At 52.6% G+C, this 25,122-nt stretch overlaps 1 protein-coding gene across 1 annotated transcript in view; it reads right to left on the bottom strand.

The window, feature by feature from the left end:
- RPL38 (ribosomal protein L38) overlaps positions 1-23,377 on the bottom strand; it is a 106,777-nt gene extending 83,400 nt beyond the window's left edge. The window contains exon 1 of the mRNA XM_058561483.1: positions 23,373-23,377. The gene's annotated coding sequence lies outside the window, so the exon portion shown is untranslated. The remainder of the gene's footprint in view (positions 1-23,372) is intronic.
- Positions 23,378-25,122: the final 1,745 nt, after the last annotated feature.

The raw sequence follows: 25,122 nt of genomic DNA, 5'->3' as shown, positions 1-25,122 counted from the left end.
ATCATGCTGGCTATGCCTAGCGGTCAGCCCCCCTTATTATGAAGGAATTGCCACCATGGGGGTCTATAATAACACCCCAGACCACACGACTTGTCTTTGGGGCAAAGAAGGGCGGCTAACCCTAACGGATGTGTCGGGGACCGGTTCAGGACTATGCTTAGGAAAAATTCCCCCAGGCTACCAGGCTCTATGTAATAAGATTGAAGTCAGCCTTCCAACTACTCCTGGTCATTTTTTGGTACCAGGACCCAATAGGTGGTGGGCCTGCACCACGGGCCTAACCCCCTGCATCTCAACTAGTGTATTCAATTCGTCACAAGATTTTTGCGTGCTTGTGCAGTTGGTGCCTAGAATTTATTATCATACTGCCAATAGTTTCGAGGATGAATTTGACCAGAGATCCAGATTATGGAAAAGAGAACCAGTGTCCCTCACCCTGGCTGTACTCCTGGGACTGGGAGTTGCCGCGGGCGTAGGGACTGGCACTACGGCCTTAGTCACAGGAGAAAGGGGATTAACTGCCTTGAGCAATGCTATAGATGAAGACCTCAGGACTTTAGAACAGTCCATCTCTAAATTAGAAGAGTCCCTCACCTCCCTGTCTGAAGTAGTGCTCCAGAATAGAAGAGGATTAGATCTGCTGTTTTTAAGAGAGGGAGGACTCTGTGCAGCTCTTAGAGAAGACTGTTGTTTCTATGCAGACCACACAGGGGTGGTCCGAGATTCAATGCAAAAATTAAAGAAGAGATTGGACATGAGGCAGCGAAGCAGGGAGGCCCAACAAAGCTGGTTTGAATCCTGGTTCGCTAAGTCCCCCTGGGTGACGTCCTTACTATCCTCCCTAGCAGGGCCTTTGTTAATTCTTTTTCTACTTTTGGTTTTTGGACCGTGTGTTTTCAATAGAATCACTACTTTCATAAGAAAAAGAGTCAATGCAGTGCATGCTATGATGCTCCAACGCCATTACCAAGCTCTCCCACGCAATGAGCCACTAATAGTAGACACCGAAAACTAAGTTCTAAGATTAGAACTAGGGACAAAAGAAGAAGTGGGGAATGAAGGATGTAAATTATGTTAAAAATTTAATATGTTAACACCTTAAGGGGCAGTTGGGGCGAGTCTTCTATGAATAGAGTCTATCGATCCCAACTGACTCTGTTCGCGGAAGACTCACCCTAAACTGTTCAGAGAAAATTGAGAACAAGGGAGTGCTACAGAGGGATAAGTTTGGGAGGGTCGGGGTGGAGGGGGACCAGGTGGGGACATGTGTGTGCACCTTGATAGCTGTTTCGCGCCGTAGCAATTCGCGCCATAAAATGTAACTGTCTGAATGTTTTGAATTAACCAATCATGTAAAACCGCGCCAACCTTTTCCCGCTTTATGCTCCCAAATCCTATAAAAGAACTTGCCCCCTAAGGCTCGGGGTCGACCCCTCTGTCTCCTGCGAGGGACACGAGTCGACCCGGAGCTCCGCTCAATAAACCTCTTGCGTTTGCATCAAGTTCGGTCTTCTGTGTCTGTGGGTCCGCGTCATCCCGAGACCTGGTGAGTTGGGATTTCCCTCCCCTTCCCCTTGGGAATCCAACAAAGGCAGGTGGAAACATAGGACGGGGGACTTCCCTAGTGCCCCCTACCCCCTGAGGCAACAGATGGGTCCTCCACCAAATTTCTGTTCCTGCTCTGAGGCTTCTCCTGCAGTGAGGTGACAGCTCTGGCTGTCCCCAGGTCCCTCACACCTGTTGCATCTCTGGGAATTTCACCACCCCTGTGGTTTCCTGTAACCCTGTCCCCATCTTGGTAAAAGGTCCCTTCCAGGGCCAGCTTCACGGACAGTGGCACCGGGCCCACTGTCGTCATCTTGAAATTCTTAATACTTTTTGAACAAGGACCCGTCTTTCCATTTTGCACCGGGTCTAAAAATGGCCACTCCTGGTCCTTAGTGGAGCTCTCCTGGTCAGTGGAGGGTGCCATCACTTCCTGCCAGTTCCATTTTACATCAGGTAAACAGAGTTTGAAGGAAGCTCAATAACTCGCCTGAGACCAAACAGCTACTGAGTGGCAGAGCCGGGATTTGAACCCAGGGCCTCTGCCTCCGTATCCCACGCTCTTTCCAGCTCCAGGATCCCAGACGAAATGCCTTCGATGAAGATCTGCAGTATTTTGCATATGCACTGATTGCTTCTCCTTTGATGAAAAAGTCACGAGGCTTCCCGGGGCCTCTATCTCTCTGCTCATGATTCGGGTTGTTTTTCTGATTGTCTTGGCCTAGCCTGGTTCAGAGCCTCCTGCTGGGCTGAATCACTAATGCAGCTGCCCTGACCTCCTGGCGATGGAGAGGCCCGCCTCCCCCTGGCTCTGATCGGGGCTCCTTCCAGGCCCTGCCCACCACCTGCTGCTCCCAGCAGAGACCCTCACTCCCCGGCTGCAGCCTCAAAGTTCTAGCCCTGACATGACAGATGAGGAACGGAAATTTGGAAGGGGCTTAATGCTGTTGCCGGCTGCCTCTAATTTTATTTTGAAGGGAAGGAGAAGGAAAGGGGGCACCAGCAGACAGTAGACATTTCCCCTGATGGAGATGAGTGGTGAATCAAGATAAATGGAGGCTCCTTTCGGATACTTGCTCACACCACCAAACTCTGTTTTCCTGGCAGACAGATCCCTGCCTGGGGGCCCTGGGGCAAGTTGCAGAAGCAGGACTCTTGGTGCCGCTGCTAATTGGATACCTGTCAGATGCTGGGGGTCTGGAAGGGGGAGTTTCACGTTCCCTCTGTCTTTGGTCTTGGCCTTTCTGGCCAAAACAGTCCCTTTGGAGCCCACTGGACCCTAAAGGGGAGGGGCATCAACTCTGGAATGAGACAAGTCAGGTCCATTTGCTTGTTCATTTCTTGCAGCCCTGTAAATACCATACTGAGTCAAACCAGAGGGTCCTGCTTTCACGCAGGGGGCTCGAACACTGTCTGTACCACTTCCTGCCCGGGTGACCTTGAGCACGCTCCCCCACCTCTCAGAACTTCATTGAACTCCTAGGGACACAGGGAAAGCCACACCGATTCCCAGCGTAGATGTGAGCCTCAGAGTTTGTGCAGAGAAAGGGCCTCACCCAAGACCCGGCACACGATAAAAACTCCCAACATCCTAACCGCTGTTGTTATTTGGCCGGTGACCGTAGGAATGACATGGCTCGAGGAGGGGAGGGGTTGAGGGTGTCCCAATTCTGTGCCCTGTTTATCAACGCCCAGTGACTGGGGATGGTGGAGCGGGAGGCCAGATGTGCCCCGCCCCCAGGAAACACAGTTCAAAGAAAAACACCCTGGAATCTGGTGTTTCAGCAGCATCCTCTTCCAGCTGCAGGTTCGCAGCTCCAGGGGGGACCCGGCTCTCCTTCCTCCCTTGTTATTTAAAGTCGGAGGGGTGTATAAATCAACCAAAACAATTCAAGAGAATCATTAGCGACTCCAAGGCGGCATCTTTTACCGGCAGCATTAAATTAAAAACAGCGCCAAACTGCAGCTTTTTAAAACACATCAGCTCCGTTTCCTCCCTCCTGCCTGCTGTAATCCAAGGCTGCTGGGATCTAATGAAATGAAATTAGCATCTCCAATCCCCCTCTGGCTACCGGTTACATGAGAATGTGTCTTTGCGATGGGGAGCTGAAGGGAGATGTCAGAATTGCAAGGGGGTGCCTGCCCTCTCTCCCGGCACCCTCCTCCTGTGCCGCCCACCTGCCTGCCCGCCCACCTGCCTGCCCTTCCCGTGCAGCTGAGCTGCTGGGGATGCGGTGGTCGTGGTGTGGAGGGGCCTGCGAGGAGCAGTGGGTTCTGATTGCCCATTTTCCCTTTCAGCGTCTGCAGAGACCCGGCCCAGCTCACTGGGGCTCACACTGGCCAGCTCCATCATGGTTCCCGTGACAACCACACAGCAAGCCTTTCTTCATCCAAACCCATTGTTCGCTGCCCCACCCCTGGCCCCAGGTACCTCTAGCCTGGTGCCCCTATCAAATCCCAAAACATTCAGCCAGTTGGACACACAACCTAGAAACTATGTGGGTGGGGCTGTCCTCTTTCTCCTAAAGGCTGGGGAGGTCCTTTAGCCCCTCCGCGTCAGGCCCCTGGGCGGCTCCAGGGCCCCTTTCAGGGCTTCTTGACCCAGGTGCTGCAGCCATTGGGCGGAGGAGCTCTTTATAGTTGGGGAACTGTCCTGAGCACCGCAGGCGGCTTTGCTCCTGCCCGCTCAATGCAGGGGCGCCCTCCCCGGTCAGTGCAAGAAGGAAAAATGCCCGACAGGTTAGGTGCCCCAGGGGGGTGGTGCCACCCTGGTTGAGAGCCACTGACCCCCTCCCTGCTCTCAGCCACTCTCTTCTTAACTCTGGTTTTTCGGAAACAAGAGCTGATCATTTCAACCCTCTCCTTAGAAACCTTCGCTGACTTCCAGAATTGTCATTCTCAGTCTTTTTGTCACAGCACGAAGGTGATGTGCACTGGCAGCGGGTGGGTGTGGGTGGATGGGAAGGAGGTGGAGTGGGAGGGGGACATGGGTGGTACCTTCCTCAGCAGAGTCCTAATTCTTTTTTTTTTTTTTGTGAGGGAGATCAGCCCTGAGCTAACAGCTATGCCGATCCTCCTTTTTTTTTTTTTTTTTTTTTTTTGCTGAGGAAGACCGGCCCTGAGCTAACATCTATTGCCAATCCTCCTCCTTTTTTTCCCCCTTTTTCCCCAAGGCCCCAGTAGACAGTTGTATGTCATAGTTGCACATCCTTCTAGTTGCTGTATGTGGGACGCCGCCTCAGCATGTCTGGACAAGCAGTGTGTTGGTGCACGCCCGGGATCCGAACCCGGGTTGCCAATAGCGGAGTGCGAGCACTCAACCACTAAGCCACGGGGCCGGCCCCAAGCAGAGTCCTAACTCTTTAGCTTGGCACTCAGCATGCCAGAGAATTGCAGCTCCTGCCCGAGCTGTTTACTCTGCTCCCCTAGGCCGAGCCACGTGCCCTGCTTAACCCTCCCTGCTCTCCCTTTGCCTGTCCAACCCCACTTGCAGCGTGAGCTGAGGTGACCGGAATCACCCCGCAGCACTAGGCCTGCCTGGACATCCTGCTGTGGCCTGGGGTCACCCCACTTCCGAGGCAAAGCTGAGACTCAGAGATGTTATGTCAAGCAGAGGGGGTGGCTCTTCCCATCCCTAAATCTATACTCTGGAACCTTCTTAAAAGTTTCTCTTTCACTCCCTTATTCATTCATCCATCTGTGCTCTGAGTCTCCCCCGAGTGCAGCTGGAAAAGCAGGAGGGTTAATGCCCGGGTCAAACCTCACGCAGTGGGACTGGGACTAAGTGGGACAGATGTCTGAGTCCATGTTCCTTCAGCAGGACATTTATAAGTCACCGACCGCCTGGTTCTGCAGGGGCCCCGGTGGGACTGAGCCCCGGGGCCCAAGGTGGTAACAAGCCTGAGATGGTTGCCTCTCTGCCTTCCCAGTCTCACTCTCCCTGCCCCCTCCCTCCTGCTTCCCGGGCTCACCTCCCAAAGAAGCTGCCTGCACCCAAGTCCTCGTCTCAGGCTCTGCTTCCAGGGGAACCCAAACTGAGGCCAACACCTCCGGCTTGTCTGGGGTGTGGAGAAAGAGGACCCGACACTTGCTGCAGGATGAGGAGACCGGGCACCGTGTCCTCCAGCACCCACTTCATCCTCACCACCCTCCCCCCCCACACGGGGACAGAGCGCACAACTCAGCTGGACCACACGCCTGCCCGAGGACAGAGCAGGAGACCAGCTCCAACTGCCCTCCAGCTTCCTGCAAGAAGCTTGCTTCCCTGCAGAGTGGGAAAGTGGTGGGTTGTTTGGAAAGGTGGGAGTGATGGTGGGGAAGGCCAGGACCAGAGCCTGCTGCTGAGGAGAGTAGGCCCTCCCACGGTGCAGTGTGGGGTCACCAGGGGCCGGAGGGTTGGGGACACTGCACAGACTCGCTGAATCGGCCCGGAGGGGCTGAGCACCAGCTTCGGGGGTAACTGCTTTGATCAGGAGCAGCTGGCAGCACAGGGCATGTCCCGATCAGCAGGCTGGACCCCTGAGGGCTTGACCAGTGCGGGTTCTCCCTCACCTGCTGGACTGACCAGACCGTAAGGACCTTGGCTTATCCAACTGCGTGCATTTCCTGCCCTGAAGGAATTGTACAGCACTCTGCAGGTGACAGGTGCTCAAGTCAATGTGGATGGAAATGGGGTGAGACCCCCGAAATCAAAACCAGAAAACATTCCGGATGGCCCAGCATAGGCCACTCTTCCCTCTCCCTGGAGAAGTGTGGCAGAGCCCCCTCTGTCTTTGGGGTAGTTGAAGGATAGGGAGGAGGGGCAGAGAGCTGAACTTGGGGTCGAGGGGCTTCAATCCCTGTCCCAGATCATGTCTGATTGTAAATATCCTTACTCCTGGCCTGCCAGCACTCGGCTCAGCCCCTTCCCCAAACAAGCAGCCATCTCCCCCACCCCCTGCCCTGCCTCGCCCCACCTCCACCCTAGTCCAGACCCGCCTGGAGGCCTGGATGGCAACCATGTGTTTAGGATGCTTGATTGCTGATGTTGCGAGCCAGAAGGGCTGTTTGCGAAGGGTACTCAGTCAAAGCTGTGTTTATATACACAAGGGTCAGCGTCTTTTTATTATGCATAGTTGTACGCTTCTTAATGTGCAGGCATCGAGAGCCATTTTTCCTCCCCCAGTGAAGTCGCAGCCTGGGCGGGTGTGTTTGGGGTGGGTGGGGGCCGGGAGACCGCTGCCCCTCTCTCCTTGACTCAGTGAGCCCTGAGCCTGGAGCACCACGGTCCGTCTGATAGATGAGCGCATGCTGCTCTGAGAGCACAGTTTCTTCCAGGGGGATCTGGGGAGATGAGACGCAGTGGTGCCGACGTGGAAATGGTGCAGATCGTCAGGTTAAGCCCCATCTCTCTCCTCTTTGTCTTTGAGCCGTAGCCTCAGATGTGTACTCCTACCCTCATCCTGAAGGGAAGATGTTAGAACCTTCCCACACAGCATTTTTAAGTCTGCACCCAGCGATTCTCCTCTTTTCTCTAAACTTCACACACTTGACTCCAAAGCCTAGGACAGTAATTTACAACCCCTATCAGGGTTCAGGTGAAGCTTTTGACAATAATAGTAATAAAGCTTTTTGTTTCTGTAAAAACAGTGACGAGGAGCAAGGCCTCCAGAGTTGGGGGACCTGGTTCAAATCCAGGCTCCCCCGTGTGACCTTGGGCTTGCCATTTAACCTCTCTGAGTCACGGTTTCCTCATCTGTAAAATGGGAATAATATTAGCTCCTACACCAGGTAGAGCACCTGGCACAGTGCCTGGCTCATAGAAAATGCTTTGTAAATGGCCATTTTGGCTTCAGCCCCGCAGTCTGCTCCAACACAGTGAATATTTACCAAATAGTTGTTGAGACGAGGAACGAACGAGCAGCACTGGGCTTGGAATGGGGTGTCTTTCATCTACCACCCGCGTGGCTGTGCAGTTACTGGACCTCTGAACTTCTTCAGCTGTAAAGCGGTGGAGTGGTGGGCTTGCCCCGCAGACTTGTGCTGGGTAGATTGATTGAGAGACATTGAGATAAAGCACCTAAGTGTTGAGCGTGTTGCTTGATGCCAGTTCACACCTGATTTTATTGGCGGCTGACATTCCAGTGAGGAGTCGTTTACTATTCAAAAGTGTTTTTATTTCCACCATCCTGTGTGATTCTCAGAACAACCTGTGGCCTGGGCAGGCCTGTGACCAGCCGCTATTTCACAAATAAGAAAACCGAGTCTCAGAAAGGTCAGGTCACTTGCCTGAGCTTGCACAGCAGGCCAGCCACAGAGCCTGAACCCCACACTTTATGCCACGTTTAATAAACCGTTTGTCACTTTAATTCCAATGTTGTTTGATCTTTTGAGAATGTCCCCAAACTTTTAAATGTAGGGATGCTGGAGTTCTGGGATGTTATGTAAATCCTCCTTCTTCCCCATCCCCAAAGCCTCCTTCCACCAAGAAGCCCTCCTGGGATGAAGTCATCAGCCCACTCTTGAGAGCTCTTTTTTTCTGGGCCTCCTACCCCAGGGAGGAGGGACTTGGGAAGACTGAGGAAACGCAGAGACTGCCAGGTTAACACTGAGCTGGAATTCACCCTGGAAGAAGTAGGCAGACCCCTGTCTGAGGGCGGGACGTGTTTCCACACGCCTGCTCAAGACTCAGGGATTGGGAGTGTGGCCAGGTGTCCTGTCAGTACACGACATGTCCTGTGTTGATGACTTTGTCCTATGACCCATATTGACCCTGTCAGAACACCCTAAATGTCCTATATTCAGTTTTTTTCCCCAAAATATTACAAAAGTTAGGCAGTTAGAGCTATTTTTCAAATTTACCTGGCATCCTGTATTTTTATTTGCTAAGTCTGGCAATTCTAGGGATGGTGACCTCCCTAGGTGGGGGTGGCTTGGTGGGGGGCTTGGGGCCCTCCCAGCTCCCCTCCACAGTGCCAGGGACCAGCCTTCCTTCGGTCTCTCCACCGACTGGGGCGGGACCTGGCAGGGCTCAGAGGCGAGGGAGATGCAAGGCGGCTTGGGTGTAGCCTGGAAGAGCCTGTGAATTGAGAGTAAAGGAACCGTCCTCCGTAATAGAGAGATTTACCACCTGAAGGGCACCGCCTCCCCCTTGTAGGTGCAATGAGTTCCTAAGCACTTCTCTCTAGATTTGTTTCAGGGACATTGGAGCCCCCATTACTTCTCTCCCCTTCCCACTGCCAGCTGTCCCCCAGAGATTTAGAGTCAGGGGGCCATCTTCCCTCTCGCTTCCATTACTTTAGCACCTGAGTTACGGAGCCATTATCCCTTGAAGAGTTCTTCATTCCTCCTCAGGCAACAAAACCCAGGAGCTGCAGAACCAGCTTCCTCTTGTGCCTGGGCAGTTCCCAGCCTGGACCTGCCGGGGCCACTGGTCTCCCCATTCATTTAGCTCCTTTATGAGCTGGCTGTGCCGCTAGGGGCTAAGTGACCTTGGGCGAGACCTCAACCTCTCTGAACTTTATTTCCCAATGTGTCAAATAAGGTGGTGAAACAGATGCTCTAAATCCCTCACATTCTGCGATTTTCCTCAGCCAACCTGGTGATTGCCCCCCAACATTGCAGAGTTAAGAGGCCACGGCTGAGCCCAAGGGGCTGTCCCCCTCCTCCCGCTCGCCTCCCAAACCTTGACCCCACCTCACCTGGCAAAGCCAGCCACTTACAAGAGGGAAATTGGCCACGTTGCTGGAAGACAGGGAAGGACAGATGTGGACTGAGAGTTTCTTATTCAATGAACAAAGTGCATTAGGAATCGATTTCCCCCTCCTGTTTACTATGGTTTCCCCCCTCTGGTGCAGGGAAGAAAGGCTTTGCATCAAGATTAGCTGTTCTTCGGGGAGACTACAATTTGCCCAACGTGTTTATTATTACAGGAGCCCAAGCACCATTCACAGGAACTCGAGTCCCTCGTCCTCGCGTTTCATTTCCCTGTGTCTTTTCTTCTCCAGACAAACAGGGTCTGGGAGGGAGATGGGTTCTTCTCGGGTTGTAGGTTCGGTGCTCTGCTAAGGTCTTGGGGGAAGGGTCACACTTGCGGGCAGGTCTGCTCTCTCGAGAAGGTGCTGATGCTTCTGTCTCTCCAGAGGGCACTCTTTTTTCTGTGTGTGTGAGGAAGATCAGCACTGAGCTAACATCCATTGCCAATCTTCCTTTTTTTGCTGAGGAAGACTGGCCCTGGGCTAACATCCATGCCCATCTTCCTCTACTTTATATGGGACGTTGCCACAGCATGGCTTGCTAAGCGGTGTGTCGGTGCGCGCCTGGGATCCGAACCTGTGAAACCCGGGCCGCCGAAGCAGAGTGTGCACACCCAACTGCTTGTGCCACCGGGCCAGCCCCCAGAAGGGCACTTTTTGGACTAAGGAGGTGGGCCTCTTGGCCAGGAGTCTAGGTGGACGAGAGCATCGGCAGCACCTCCCAAGGGTTGGGGAGAGGAGACCTCCTGTTCACGCACAGGGTGGCCGGAGTGGGGGAAGGAGAGCAGGCAGCTCTGATAAGGATGAAACAAAATGAATGTGTTTTCAAAGTTTCCGCCAGGCCCCAGCAGGATTCTGCAAAACTGTAATCCTATTTTGTAAATAGATGGAATTGCCTTTTTTTTTTTTTTTTAACCCACTGGAGATGCAAAGCCAGCAGCTGTCTCTCTCTCTCTCTCTGTCTCTCTCAATACAACTGACAAAATGGAAAGGTAAGCTGCCTGTTTGTCCTGATGTGCGGTGCGGTAAGTGAGGTTCAGGGAGGTCTTGGTCCCAGGGGTTTGTTCTGTTTGTCTCTGAAGCTTGGACTGGTCAATGCCAAACCTGTGGTCAGTTCGTTCAATTCAGAAACAGACTCCACAGACAAGCCGGGACAATCTGCAGCAGACAGGAGAACTGACGGCTCCCCGGAATCCTTCCTGAGTCTTTCCTTTTCTAACTAAGGGTCTGGGCTGGTGACCTCGGGACCAAGGCTGGGAGCACCCACAATCATTGCATTTCAAAGTTGCAAGGAACCTCAGCAAAGCACCTGGGAGCAGAGTCTTATGAAACTCCGGCAAGGGGACCAGCGTTATCCCAGATCAGTGGGGCCACTGAAGGATTTTAAGCAGGGTGCGATATGATCACATGTGTGTCTTAGATGCCGTTGGTGGCCCCATGGGGGTGGGAGTGGGTGGCCGAGACTGCAGGAAGGAAGACTGGGTGGCAGCGCTGCAGGAAACCGGCTCAGAGCGATGGTGGTGGCCCTAACGTGTGTAGCTGGAGAGATGGGCGTGGCTTTTAGGCCTGGGATGGCAGCCACAGCTTGGAGGTACCTGGCTTGGGCACTGGGTGTGTGATGATGTCACCCACTACGGTAGAGGATGCAGAGGAGGAGCCAATTTGATGAGTGGAACTTGAGACATGCTGAGTTTGGAGTCCCTGGAACTCAGGTGAAAGGTCTGGGCAAAGCAAGCCATCTGGTGAATTTTGTGATATTTAAATTATACCTCAATAAAGTTTTTTTTTTTAAAGGCAACTAGGAAGGAGCAGCCAGAGGCGTAAAAAACAAGAGTGCCTAGCATGACAGGAAGCAGGAAGGGAGAATGTATTAGTCACGGTTCTCCAGAGAAACAGGACCAATAGGATATCCATAGATACATATATATATAAGAGGAGATTTATAGGAATTGGCTCATGCAGTTATGCAGGACGTGAAGTCCCACGATCTGCCATCTGCAAGCTGGAGAACCAGGAAAGCCGGTGGTGTAATTCATTCCCAGTCTGAAGGCCCAAGAACCAGAAGCTCCACTGTCCGAGGGCAGGAGAAGATGGACGTCCCAGGAGCTCCGGAAGAGAGAGAGTAACTCACCCTTCCTTCGCCTTTTGTTCCATTTGGGTCCTCAGCAAACTGGATGATGCCCGGCCACGCTGGTGAGGGCAGATCTCTGTATCAGTCTGCCGAATCAAACGCTAATCTCTTCCAGAAACACCCTCACAGACTCACCGAGAAATAATGTCTCACCAGCTATCTGGGCATCCCTTAGCCCAGTCAAGTTGACACATGAAATTAACCATCATAGAGAGAATGTCAAGAGAGCTGACGGTGTCCACCTCTCTTGAGAGGAGTTGAATGAGGTCTGAAGGCCTGGAAAGTTTCCATTACACTCAGCAGCAAGGCAGCCACCTCCACCCTCGGTAAGAACAGGTCTGATGGCGAGGTGGGAGCAGAAACCTGGTCACGGCAGGTTGGAGGTGAACGTGGTCTTCTGGTGTGGATTCTTAAAGCATTCCTACACCTCTGCATCCTCCTGTCTCTCAAAGTAGACGCTAAAGAAAGCAGAAGTGAATTACTGGTGTCCAATAATTTGCCAATTATTAGGGACACCAGCTGGCTAGAGTTCGGGGACTTGCAGAGCTAAGAGTGAAAAACAGTAGTAGGTACAAAGTGCTGTCTTAAACACCAACATAATTCATAGAACGATGACCATTATCCCCGAAAGAGCTGGTGACCTCCTGGTAGATCAGAGGTGCACCCCGGCTTGTTACCTGCAACCACTGCCCCGGAAGCCCCACGTGCCCAGGTAGGAAGGAAGAGCTGGTGATGGGCTGATGCTTCTCAGGGGGCTTTGCTGGGCAGAGGTGGTGCTACTACATAATGCAAGCAGCTGCTGGGGGCACAGTATTAATGGGTCCCTCTCGGGTCTCTTTCTTCCCCTCTCCACTCTGTGAAGCGCCAGGGGCTTTCCTGAGCTTCTTCAGTCACCTTGATGTTGGGTGTAATCTACAGCTGGAATGGAGAAGTTGCTGGGAAACCAGTGTTAAGGATCCAGTGGGAGCCACTGGGTTGCAGGGAAGCCCTGGGAGTGGAGCTGGAGGGCTGGTGGGCAAGGCTCTCCAGTTCCCCACTGCCCAGGGCATGCCAGGGGCAACCTGAGGCTCAGTCGGGGCCTGGGGGTGGGGGGCAGCCTGATTCCCTGAAATCCACCTCACCACATGGCCAGGATGCCAAATGGTCCATTTGCTGAATTTACTTACTGCCCCTTCAACTCTTCAGTTTTTGTTGACTGGTTTTCAGTTTGTCTTTGTAACGGCACTTGAAGGAATTGACCTACAGCCCATAAGAGGTTCTTGAGGTTGTCAGGCCCAGAGGCTCGTTCGCACTATTTCATGTAACGGAGTTTATGGACGAACGAGGCACTGTGAAGGCAGACACCTCATGGGGCTGAGGAGCAGCAAGACCGTCAGACGTCAGGGAAAGAACAGGAAGTGAAATACAGCCCGCATCGTGGGGACTGGGACGGGGTCATTTTGGATCATGGCAACTCTGGGAGCCAGGTGGCCTCACTACCCAATAGCTGGGCTGTTCCCGGTCCCTATTAAAGAGTGAATGTGCACATCTACAGCAGCTCAATGAGACACACATAGAATGTTCTCATTCTTGCTGCATCCCCAGCGCCGGGCACATGGCAGGTGCGTAAGGATATTGGGTGAAGGAGTGGATAAGCAGGGAAGTGGTTTGCACAGCTGTCTGTGCAAACTTGTCGAGGCAAGACTGGAACCCTGGTCCCCCACTCCAGGCTGAGCTCTCTCTCACATCAGGTAACCTCCCTGCCCAGCAATCTGCATTTGCCCAGCCAGGGCTGGAATTCCGCATTGACAAAGAGGTGTGTGCCCAGGACCTGGAGCCAGTTTTTATCATTTACACTTTTGCAGGGAGGAAGGAAAGGAAGGCAGCAGCCAGCAGTGGCCTGAGACTCAGGCTCCATGAGATAGCCTTGGGGGCTATGCCTAGTCTTTCCAGGGCCTTCTGCTCGCTGCCAGCCCCTCTGCCCTGCACCTGCTCCTTCCTCCTCCCTGGTTCTCCCCCTCCCTTGCCATTCCCTTCTTCATCTCCACTTTCCTTCTCCCTCCACATTGACACCAAAAGGAAAGAGGGGGCACCTTTTACAGGAAGCATTGATCTCCAGAGCTGAGAGGGAGTGGCCATGGGGGTGTGAGGCGAGCTCACATGTATTCAGTTCAGCCTCATTTATTTGGTGCCCTCACTGTGCCAAGCACATCAAGTGCTTCACAAACCGTATGTAGAAGGTACTGTTATTCGCCCATTCTACAGATAAGAAAATGAGGCACAGAGTAGTTATAAGACTTGTCCAAAGGCTGATAAGTGGGGGAGTCGATTTGAACCCATGTTTGTTTGACCAAAAGTCTCTTCTCAAAACCCATTATTTTATTCTCTGGTTGGGAGACAAGTGATTACTTCTAACCTCTGTGTGGTGGGCCCAGGGATGAGACTGGTAACCTCCATGCGTGGTGGGATATTTCAATCACTGGCACCCCACTTAGATTCTGTAGGGAAATATACACCCTCCCTCTCCTCAAATGGACTGTCCCCCTGATGGCAGCTGCCATCTGGTTCCTTCTGGGGAAGAAGCAAGCTCTATTGACTCCTGGGAACCCCTCGCCTTCCCTTCCCTTCCCTTCCCTTCCCAGCCTTGCCCTGGTTCAGCCTTGTTCTTCTTCTTCTTCTTTGCATAAAACTAGTCACCTTCCTGCTGGGGTCCTTCCCCTGCTTTCCAAGGTTAGTTCAGATCTGCCTGGCCACATGGGTTCCAGGGCAACTTTCCTACATTCTTCTGCGAAGCCTCCCTGAACCCCAGGAAGGGGACAGGTGGGGGCAGTCACGGCCAGTTACCCTGAAGGCCCCTTCCCCCCACTGCCCATCCCTAGCGCCTCGAGTTGACTGGGCTCATCCAGGATGCCAGGCGTCTTTGGAAATGTACCAAGAGTGTATCCCACCCCAACCCAGGGTCCCGCCCCTGGGGACGCCTGCCTGTGATGGCACTGCTGGTTTTCAGTTCTTCTCTTGGGAAATGGAGCTGGCCTTTCCCTTTAGGAAGCTGGCGCCTCCTGAGCCCTGATGCCCTCCCCACCCCTCACCAGACAGTGGAAACCATTTCTGGTGGGAGGAAGCAGCGCGGGGCCTTCTGTGTGCTGGAGTTGTTGCTGCGTAACTGCAACAAAAGGAAATGTAGGACAACAGCCCTTCTGGCTTGCTGCTCCTACTATTGAGAGCAGCACCAGCCAGAAAATACTTGCTAATGGCCTTCTCCCAATCGCCTTCTAGATAATGATAAATAATGTGTATTTTTAGTTTGGAATTGAATTTCATCTCTCCATTTCTGGTGCGTTTCAGGTGTTTTTTTCATTCTCCCTTGGGGTCTGAAAACTAGACGTGTGCATTTATTGTGTGCATTTATTCCCTGCCAGAAATTGACATATGGAGTCATTAATTCCTCCACACTTGTTCTCCCCCCTAAACACTCACCTGGCCGGACCAGGAGGGGAGCTGCGTCCAAGAGGGCTCTTCTGAAGGAATCCTGCAGACCAGGGAGTAGGTGTGTCCTGGAGGCAGGGGACTGCTCCCTATCAATGATTGCTGGTTCCTACACTCAAGTGTGTCCCCGGGCCACCCCCAGAGTTTCTGCTTTGGTAGGTCTGGGATAGGACACAAGAGAACCATTGGCTTAAATCCTTGTCACTCTGAGTGTGGTCCCGGGACCAGCAGCATCAGCATCACTTGAGAGCTTGTCAGGATGCAGACTCCTGGGCCCCACCCAAGGTCTAATCAAAATTTGCATTTTAACAAGATGATTTGAATGTATATTACAGTTTGAGAAGCACTGGCCTAGATGATTTCTCAAGGCTCCTTTCCGCCCAGTGGCCTCGGTCTTGGCTGTACGTTAGAATAACCTGGGGAGATTTTAAGCCATCCCTAAGCCCAGGCTGTGCCCCAGACCAAATAAGCCAGTATCTGCGGGGGTGGGGCCCTGGCATCTCTGTGTTTTAAAAGCTCCCCCAGTGATTCCAGTGCACAGCCACATTGGAGAACCATTGTTTTGGCTGGAGGAATCCAATCAGCAAAATGCCTCGCCCAGCCCTGACCGTGAATGGAGAAGGGAACGCTTCTTTCCTCCGTGGTCACTCACCCAGACCCACTTTTCTGGCCCAGAGAGAGCTCAGCTTTGCTGGGCCCAGGGTCGTCCATCTTTCTGGTGTGCCTTCATGGGCTATAGCAGTGCATCCTTCTCTCTCATCTGACCTCGATGAGCCCTAGCCCCCTTGATAGCCCCATCCGTGTCCTGGGGCCCCCTGTAGCCCACCACAGGCTCCTCCCATTTCCCAGGACCAACCCAGCAGGAGTGAGAGCCAAGGAAGCTTTGCTGACTTTCGGTGACCTTGACTCCTCGCCCTCCCCACTCGGGTGGAGAAGCGTCTGCACTGCTCAGTCTGTCTTTGCCACTCCAGAGTCAGCCTTTAAAATGAGCTACTTTATCCTGAGCTGCAATCAGAGTCCGAGAGGCTGAGAAGCGATGTGCTTCACTTCCACTTTTCATGACAGCGATGATGGAGTGATGCGCCCCCACCCGTGCCCCCATCCCTCAATGTCCCAGAGAGCGTGGGCACCCTTCCCCCTCGCTCCCACGGCTCCTGCCTGCACTTTGCTGGCTGCCATCAAAGCCCGTGTTACCTAGATGGATTGACTTGTTGGGAAGAGTATTTATTTTAAGAGGCATTTCACCTCGGGTTTTGATGTGTTGGCTTATTACCCATAAATATCAACTAACAGAAAAGGGGTGGCCTCTGGGAGAAGTGGATGTTTTGGAGGGAGACCAAGAGCTGACGTATTCCCAGGAGAGACGAGGGAACAGTTCCCACAGTTGGCTTCTAGAGAGCAATCCAAATGCGTCCTGAACCCCTACTGTGTGCTGGGGCGGAGTCGGTCCTGGGCTGTAACAGGGCGTCTCACGCAGTCTGTGCCCTTGAGGATCCGGGTCTGGCTGAGCAGATGGGGTACAATGGGGCACGTGGGAGTGTGCAGAGGGGGCGTGGTTAAGGACTGGGGTACGCAGGGGGCTTCATGGAGGGGCGACTTTAGAGAAGGTGGTGTCGAGTGAGTAGAAGAGAGGAAGGGCATCCCAGGAGGGGAGCAGCGTGAGCAGAGGTGTGGAGGCCTGCCCAAGAACCAGACCGGCAAGGAGCCCACAGTGGGGAGTTTGAGGGGTTGAAGAGTTGGGCTGAGGGAGGGAGAAAATGCCTGTGATGATAGCTGATTAGGGTTTGTTTTTGTTTTTTTTTTTGTGTGTGTGTGAGGAAGATCAGCCCTGAGCTAACATCCATGCTAATCTTCCTCTTTTTGCTGAGGAAGACCGGCTCTGAGCTAACACCTATTGCCAATTCTCCTCCTTTTTTTCCCCCCAAAGCCCCAGTAGGTAGTTGTATGTCATAGTTGCACATTCTTCTAGTTGCTGTATGTGGGACGCGGCCTCAGCATGGCCGGACAAGTGGTGCGTCAGTGTGCGCCCGGGATTCGAACCCGGGCCGCCAGTAGCAGAGCGCGCGCACTTAACTGCTAGGCCATGAGGCTGGCCCTTGATTAGGGGCTTTGAAGCCTGGGTTTTCCAGGCCTCCACCATGCAGGTAAGGGGACAGACTCAGAGTGGGTTTGGAGACGGCTTAAGGACACACAGCTCACACGGCAGTCTCAGGGTTCAAAGGCAGTCAGTGTGACACAGACCCCTAAGCCTGTTCTTTTTCATCACAGGATGCCGCTCTTGACCGCTGGTGCAGTTTAGAGATGATGGCCTGTTTCTCTCTCTCCTCCTTTGCTTCCCTGGGAATGGAAATTTCCTCCGGAGGGCTTAGAAACAGGAGAGAGTATTATCCACTGGGACAGTCAGGCTAAAGGTGATCCTGTCTGCAGGGGAGTGGAGTGGACGGTCTCTGAGACCTTCCCAGACAGGAGGAGGCTCCAGCCAGGCGGTTCCTGTGCTCTCATGTGGAGCCTGGGGTGCTCTCAGGAAGGCCGGTGGGGGAGGCAGTTTGGTGATTATGATCTGGGCATTCAAAGGGACTACAGGACAGGGGGTGCGAGTGTGTGTAAGCGTAAGAGTGTGTGAGTATGGGTGAGTGTGTGTGTGAGTGCGTGTGTGTGTGTCCATGTGTGTATAGGGGGTGGATCTTGGGACTTCCTGCTCCAGCATCAAGAATCCCAGTGAGCTCCATCCTCTGAGGCCGGGGGCAAGCCCCCACCGCAGCCAGCTGCAGACTGACCCTTCCACGTGTTTAAGGCAGACTCATCTGTCAGTGTGTCAGTGAGGCCCTTCTGGAGGGAGGGCCACCCTGACCATCAGCCCAAGGGGACTTTCCCTCCTCTTTGCCCCAAGTTCCTCCTCTCCCATCCTCCCAACCCCCCTAATCCTTAATACTCTCCCCAACCCTCCCAGAGGCGAACTCAGACCCTGATCCAGGTCTCCCTGAATTGAACCTCCCTCTTCCCGAGCCCCTACCGACAGCCATGTGACCCATTGGCAAAAGTGATTGGTCCAAAGTGTGACCAATCAAAGTCCTTCCTTGGAATCAGTCCATGGATCCTGAGGGAAGGCAGCTTTTCTCGCTCAGGATGTCGTAGGGGGAAGTTGTGAATGTGAGGTGTCCGGTGGCCATCTTCACCACCATGTAGGAGCGAGCCTGTCTGCAACTCAGACAAGCAAAGATGAAAATCAGGTGGGATGGGTGGGAGAGGAGACAGACCCAGAGGAAGACGTAGGTGTAGATAGAGCATATTGGTCTTGGTTCCTACAGTCTTTCCTTTAATTCTGTGAGCTATCCCAGAATCTTCCCAGTTACAAGAGCCAATAAATTCCTTTTGCTAAAGCTAGTTGAATTCAGTTTCTGTCACTTGCAAATTAAAGAGTAGAGTAATACAGTGGCCTTGTGCCCAGCCCATCTACGCGGCCCTATTCTCTCGAGCAGCGGGGGCTGGGTTAAATACTCCTGGTATTCTCTTCTCTCCTGCTTCTGCAAGATTCGAGTCAAACATCTCCTTTTCAGGCATCTCTTTCCCTCTCCCCTCCCCTACTCTGCTGATATGGCACATGGGCTTTGCCTTTCTCCCTGCTATGGAAATAAGTAGTATACTTACAGAAGTTTCTGGATGCCTGGGCCTGAAAAAGGTTGAGAATCCCTGGGTGAAGACATAACTGAGGTTATCTTGGTCACTATGACATTTAGGGCCAAGGGGGCAGGAGTGTGTGGCCTTCTGGACCATGGACTCCTTTCCTGATGGGAAAGCCCCTTTGTCCATAGCACCCCGCCTCCTCTCACTCTCCACGTTTATACTGAGTCATCATTCGTAGGTACTGGCCACTTTACTATCTTTATTATTTTTTCAAAATGGAAATATATGAGATTTTTTTCCCTCTTTATAAAAGTAATTCACAGTCATGATAATATAGTAAAATGAAACCAAGTTACATAAAGTGGAAAATTCCCTGACTTTAGTGGTAGCCCATGTTGTAATTAATCGGTTACTAGGCAGCCCTGCTCAGTTTACCACGAGTTTTGTTTCTCACACGAATCCTCCCAGTGACTCTGTGCTCATCTCTCCCCTTCTGGCCACTCAGCCCCTCCTGTATGCATGGCTTCTTTTATCTTCAGACCATGTTCTAGAATTGTAGAATCTTGGCAAAAAAAAGGGCAGCTCATCCAACCTTCTGTCCAGTGGAACCATCTCGGCCCCAGTAGCTGACATATGGTGAGCTACTCATGCGTGCCTGCTGCCGAGACGGGTAACTTACTACCTTCTGGGGCAGCCCCTCCACGAAGGGGCAGCTCTAATTGCTGGAAAGTTCTTCCCTTTGTTTAGCTAAAATCTGGCACCAGGATGCCCTTGGTTGAAGACCTGCCCTCTGTAGCACTGCAAAGTCAACCTGTTCCTCTTCCACATGACTGCTTTCACACCGTGCAAGACAGTTAGCATGCCCCTCGTGGATTCTCTCTTTCTCTGGTTAAACACCCTGATTTCTGAAAAACACATCAGAGGAACAGCAGCTTGAGAGCCTGACTCACCTGGTTTTCTCCTGCTCATGCCCTCCAATGTCCCTCTTAAAGTCTAGTACCCAGCCAGAGTGAAATTCTCCAGAGGGGCTTGACCCCAGGAACCAGCCAAGTGGACACAGTGATCCCAAGCTGCAAACTTGGACTGTGTGTGCATCAGAATGACCAGTAGCATTATACAGATGCCTGGGCCCATCCTCGGAGATTCTGGGTCAGGAAGTATGGGATTAGGCCCAGGAATCGTGGAACTTGGTCAGTAGAACTGTTTCACTCTGTTCACTCCCACTGCCCTTCTCCAGACCAGCCTCCCTCCTGGTTCACTGCAGTAGTCCCTTAACTGGTTCTGGAAACCAGGAGGGACAAGAGAAAGTGACTGGAGGAAAGCCTCTCCAGTGTTAGCATGTCACTACTCTGTGGCCTTGGAGTGAGCGGTGGAGTCTATATAAGACCATTTCCTACGGCTTAACTACTACCTCCTTTGTCTTCCTAAAACATTTGTCATTTGGGGCATTTCAGAGATTCTGGGTCAGGAAGTATGGGGTTAGGCCCAGGAATCTCTACTTTTATTGTTTTGTTTTGTTTTTGTTTTTTGTGAGGAAGATCAGCTCTGAGCTAACATTTGCCAATCCTCCTCTTTTTGCTGAAGAAGACTGGGCTAACATCCTGGGCTAACATCCATGCCCATCTTCCTCCACTTTATATGGGACGCCGCCACAGCATGGCTTGCCAAGCGGTGCGTCGGTGTGTGCCCAGGATCCGAACCGGCGAACCCTGGGCCGCTGCAACAGAGCGCGCGCACTTAATCACTTGTGCCACCAGGCCAGCCCCAGGAATCTCTACTTTTAAGAAGAGCTTCGCAGCCAATCCTATTGGCAAGCCATTTTTCTATAGGAAAATAAAGATGTGTAGGTAAGAAGGGTTGGGCGTGGCACTGTGAAGTGAACGTATTAGTCAGGACTCATTCGTTTGCAAGAGATAGAAACCCAGCTTATCCAGCTTAAGTGAAGAGGAAAGGTATTGCCCAGGAGCTGTGAGGGATTCTGGGATAGCAGTAGGAACCTGGCCTTTGGGAACTGGATTGAAGACTCAAAGCTCACCCTCCTTCTGCCTCTCATCTTTTGCTTGACTTTATTCTGGAGAAGGATCTTTCTGTTTGGTGAGGAACATGGCCACAAGTAGCCCAAATTTATATTCTCCTAGCTTATTAATCTCAGTGGGAAAAGGTATACTCTCCCCAGTATCTTTAAGTTAATTCTAGGGAAGGATTTTTATTGGTCCAACTTGAATCTCCTTTTAATCGATCACTGTTGCCACAGAGATGGGATATTATGTTCGAATCATGGACCTACCCCTGCCCTAGGTTGGAGATGGCTCAGGACACTAGGTGAGGGAGAGCGAGCCCTCAAGGAAGGGATGCTGAGCACACGTCCACCACAGCTAACCTACATGAAGGGCTGGTTAGAGATTTCTTAGGAAAAGGAAGCCCTATTGCAACTTTTGGATGGAGCCTCCATCCGTTTAGTAATAATGGGATCTCTTAAGGATCTTGTTATGATCACCTAATCAAGATGATGCTACTGAGATGGAAATAGGAAGAAATATTGAGGCAACAATAACACTAGTCTAGTCATTTATGAAACTTGATTTACGCTGCAGATTGGTGGATCCCATCTGTCTCAGACTGGTCTTACTTGTCTCACTGGCACCGACCTTGTCTTATCAATCAGACTGAAAACTTGTGAAGCCCAGGACCACAAGATACAGCTTCTCTGTTTCTTCTCATACCCATTGTCCAATATTTGGAGATTGTTTGCTGGTTACCCATTAAATAGAATGCACACATTGTATTTCATCTCTTATGTCTGTCTACTTTCTCTGGTTTGTGGCCCCTCAAAAGCAAGGCATAGGTCTAACATATTTCTGATGTCACAGCATAAACTCAACACTATGCCTCAGGGTGGCAGAAATGGCTAGCTGACCAACAAAAATGTGTGGTACTCTTCCATGGTGTAAAATCATTGCTGGAAAATAGCTGCCCAGCTAGGCGCCACATTTCCCAGCCCCTCTTACATCTAGGTGGACCACATGACTCGTTCTCACTGATGGAACATGAATGGAAAAGATTTGTGTCACTTCTGGGCCAACATGGATGGTTAAGCACTGGGTGTGAGACCTCTGTGTTTTCTTTCTTTTGTCCTCTGCCAGCTGGACACAGAGAATCCAACAGAGGGCCTCCAGGATGTCCTAGGGACAGCACAGCCTCAAGATGGAGGAACCCGGGGTCCCTGAGTCGCTGCTTGGAGGAGAGTCTCTAATTGATCAGCAACATCTGCATTCAACTTCATGTGAATGCAAAATAAGACTTCATTGTATTAAGCCTCTAAGGGTTTGGGGCCAATTGTTAACAGTAATTACTCAGATTACTACACGAGGCAGGCTTGGTTCATGTTCAATGCTGCTCCCTACCCCACCCCCCTTTCTGTGTCAGATTACCCCAGAGGGCCATTGGGCTTTTCATCTCAACTGTTACAAAGCCAGATTTGCACGTTGACTTTATCCTGGCTCTGCTGTACTAGGCTCTGTGAGAAGAGGCGTGCCCCATGGCCAACCACTCTTCTTTCGTCCATTTGTTGCTCATATGTTCATTCATCATTGGCTCCTTCACTATTCCAGCCAGGCTCAAAGGCAGGGTGCCCTGGGTGAGCAGACGGGGCTGGCGCAGTTCTCTGCTGGGTTTTCTCACCCTGCTCCGTGAGGCAGCAGGTCACCCCTCCTCTAGCACGGGTGTGGCTGCCGCACCTCTTGGAGCACCTTTCCCAGTTTAAAGTCGGACACCACGCAGGGTGCGGTGCAGTCAAAAAATCAGAAAGCACACCAGTTATTTTAACAGAGAGAGTGTAATTGAAGGACTTGGTTGGATAAGTATTGGAGAACCCTAAATGTTCTATCATACCGAGGGATCACAGATGTAGCAACTGCGGGGAGCAGCCACCATCCCTAGCGCGGTGGGAGCAAGGCAAGAGGGTGGGACTATTAGAATTTGGGAGCTTGGAGGTGAGGCCCCGTGGAGCTGGGTCTCAGAGCTCTCCAGGAGAGGGTAGGTGTGGGCTAGTCGTTGGGATCTCTGTGAGGGCACAAGACCAGAGGCTGGTTCTATCAGTGCAGAGAAAGAACACTGCAAACTGGAACCTACTGCTGCTAATGAAACCAGCTCCACGGCCAGGGTGAAGAACCATTGCCAGGGTGACCTTGAGAGGAACAAGAAACAAAGAGGAAGGAACCAGTGCCTGCTCCCTCCTCCTGCCTTCCTGGTGCCTCTAGTGGCCCCTGCTGGCAGGAACTAATTGGGCGCAGCAGGCAAAGCAGAAATGGGGTCCTCCAGGTCGCAGCCCCAGTATCTCACAGCCCAGCGTGACCAGGCAGGTTTGGAGCCGAGCGACAACAGCTTAAGAACCAACAGAGACAGTTTTTAGCTTGACTCTTGTGATCTGGTCATTTCGCTGGGGGGTGCCCTCTCTGGAGTCTAAGACGCTAGGAATCAGTTCTTGTCCACAGCCTCCCAGCAGGTCTTAGAGCTGACATCTTGCCAACACTCCTAGAGCTGGGTTTCCGGGGCCTGGAGATACTTGCGGAGACAGGCTCCAGACGGACCTGCATGTGGTCCACACTGCAGACTCGGCGGGAGGAAATGTGCACCATGAGCCTCTCAAGGGCAGGTGTGGAGCAACGGGGGGGTGCAGAAGTGAGCTCAGCTGTGTGGGTCTCCCCCCCCACACACACACACACAGACACACTCCCACACACAGCAGCCAGGGGGCTGCTGGAGGGCTGCTGCTGGTCCCGGACCCTCCCCGGAAGGCAGCCATCGCCTCTCGGGGTTGGCTAAGATTGAGAACGCAGGATGGTGACCCTTCCACTTGTTGCCTTGTGACCTTGAGCGAGCGAATTACCTTCTCCAAGTCTTGATTTCTCCCTCTGTACAATTCCCTCAGAGGGTCGTCATGCGGGTTAGGGATAACGGATATAAAACACGGTGCCCGGCACACGGTAGATGCTGGGTAAGTGGTAGGAGTTGTGATTGTTCATAAGAATGGGGGATGGCAGAAGCCTGCCTTTGTCCTTGAGGCCTGTGGGGTGGCTTCACTTTATGGGAGTGGAGGGGCCCCAGGGAGCAGAAGTGTAGGCAGAGAGGGCACGTTGGTGCCTGAGGCTCCTGAGCCCTCCCCAGTCATAAGCTCGCCCCAGGGAGGTCTTGGGGGTCCCACTGAGCCCACAGCGGGAAGGCCGCCCCACCCTGATGGGGCACTTGGGGGCCCAGGGCAAAAGGAAACTGCCTGCCCAATGGCAGCCTGCCTCCGGCCTGTGGGAGCCCAGCGGGCAGCTCCTGTAGTGGCCCAGAGGAAGAGCGTGCAGATGCCTGCGTTTCCAGACTTCACCGCGGTGGAAGTTTGGATAGAGCGAGTGGGTGTAAAGAATGTCAAGCAAGATTCGATTACAATTTTTATTTTGGAAAAACCTTCATCAAAATATGTATATCTAATTAGGACAATTACAGCACAGGAACAAAAAACTGATTAAAGTCAGACACTCCATAAATTACAAGTGTTTTCCTCCAGCTGGGGCACATCTCCGGCTGCTGAGCTGCAAGGCCGATCAATGGAGCAGGGCTCTGGGAGGGGGAGTGGGGAGGGTGACTCCCCAGGACAGGACGGGACGGGAGCGGGGGTGCTGGGTGCAGGCTGCGGGGGTCCCGAGACCACCTGACCATCGCCCTGGGCATGGAGGCAGCTGGGTCTGCTCAGGGGCAGAAAGAACTGGCTGTGCCCTGGATGCTCAGGGGTCTGGGGAGGTGTGGATGTGCCTTTCCCGGGGTGTGTATATGTAAACTTTGCTGAGCAGCAGATCATGCATGTGCACACGTGTATGTCAGCATGTGAACATCTGTATCACGGCAAGAGGATGCAACTGCGCGGGCAGAAGCAAAATGCACAGCAGCATTTGGAGTCTTGTGCCAGAGGCAGGCGCTGTGCAGAGGGAGAGCAGGCAGGCGGCCTGTCGTCCATGCCCGGGCGCTGCCAGCCTGCATACGGTGCACAGCAGATGGGCCCAGCGTGTCCCCAGGCAGGCAGAGCTGCCCTTTTAAGATATCACAAGATGAGGCCATAATGATAAAAACAGCTGCCCTTTATTGAGTGGCTACTATGTCCTGGGCACTGTGTCAAGCCCATTACATTATCTTGTCAAACCTGCTGGGTGACACTAAGAGGTAGGTGTGGCCGACAGATTAACAGCACCCCCTGGCCCAAGATGTCCACACCCCAGTCCCTGGAACCTGTGAAGATGTCACCTTCCATGGCTTAATGGACTTTGCAGAGGTGATTAAGTTAAGGCCCTTGAGATGGGGAGCTTATCCTGGATTAGTTGAGTGGGCCCAATGTAATCGCAAAGGTCCTTAAAAGTGGAAGAGGGGGCTCAGAGAAAGAGATGTGACAGCAGAAGAATGGTTGGAGAGATGCTGTGCTGCTGACTTTGAAGATGGAGGAAAGGGACCACGAGCCAAGGAATGGGCGTGGCCTCTAGAAGGTGGAAAAGCAAGAAAACGGATTCTCCTCTAGAGCCTCTAGAAGGAACGCAACCCGGCTGACAACTTGATTTTAGCCCCGCGAGACCTGTGTTGGACTTCTAA

This window comes from Diceros bicornis, chromosome 18 (assembly GCF_020826845.1).
Source record: "Diceros bicornis minor isolate mBicDic1 chromosome 18, mDicBic1.mat.cur, whole genome shotgun sequence".
Classification (NCBI taxonomy): Eukaryota; Metazoa; Chordata; class Mammalia; order Perissodactyla; family Rhinocerotidae; genus Diceros; species Diceros bicornis.
Note: the sequence above shows the minus strand (reverse complement) of the source record. Positions and strands in the feature narration are given on the sequence as shown.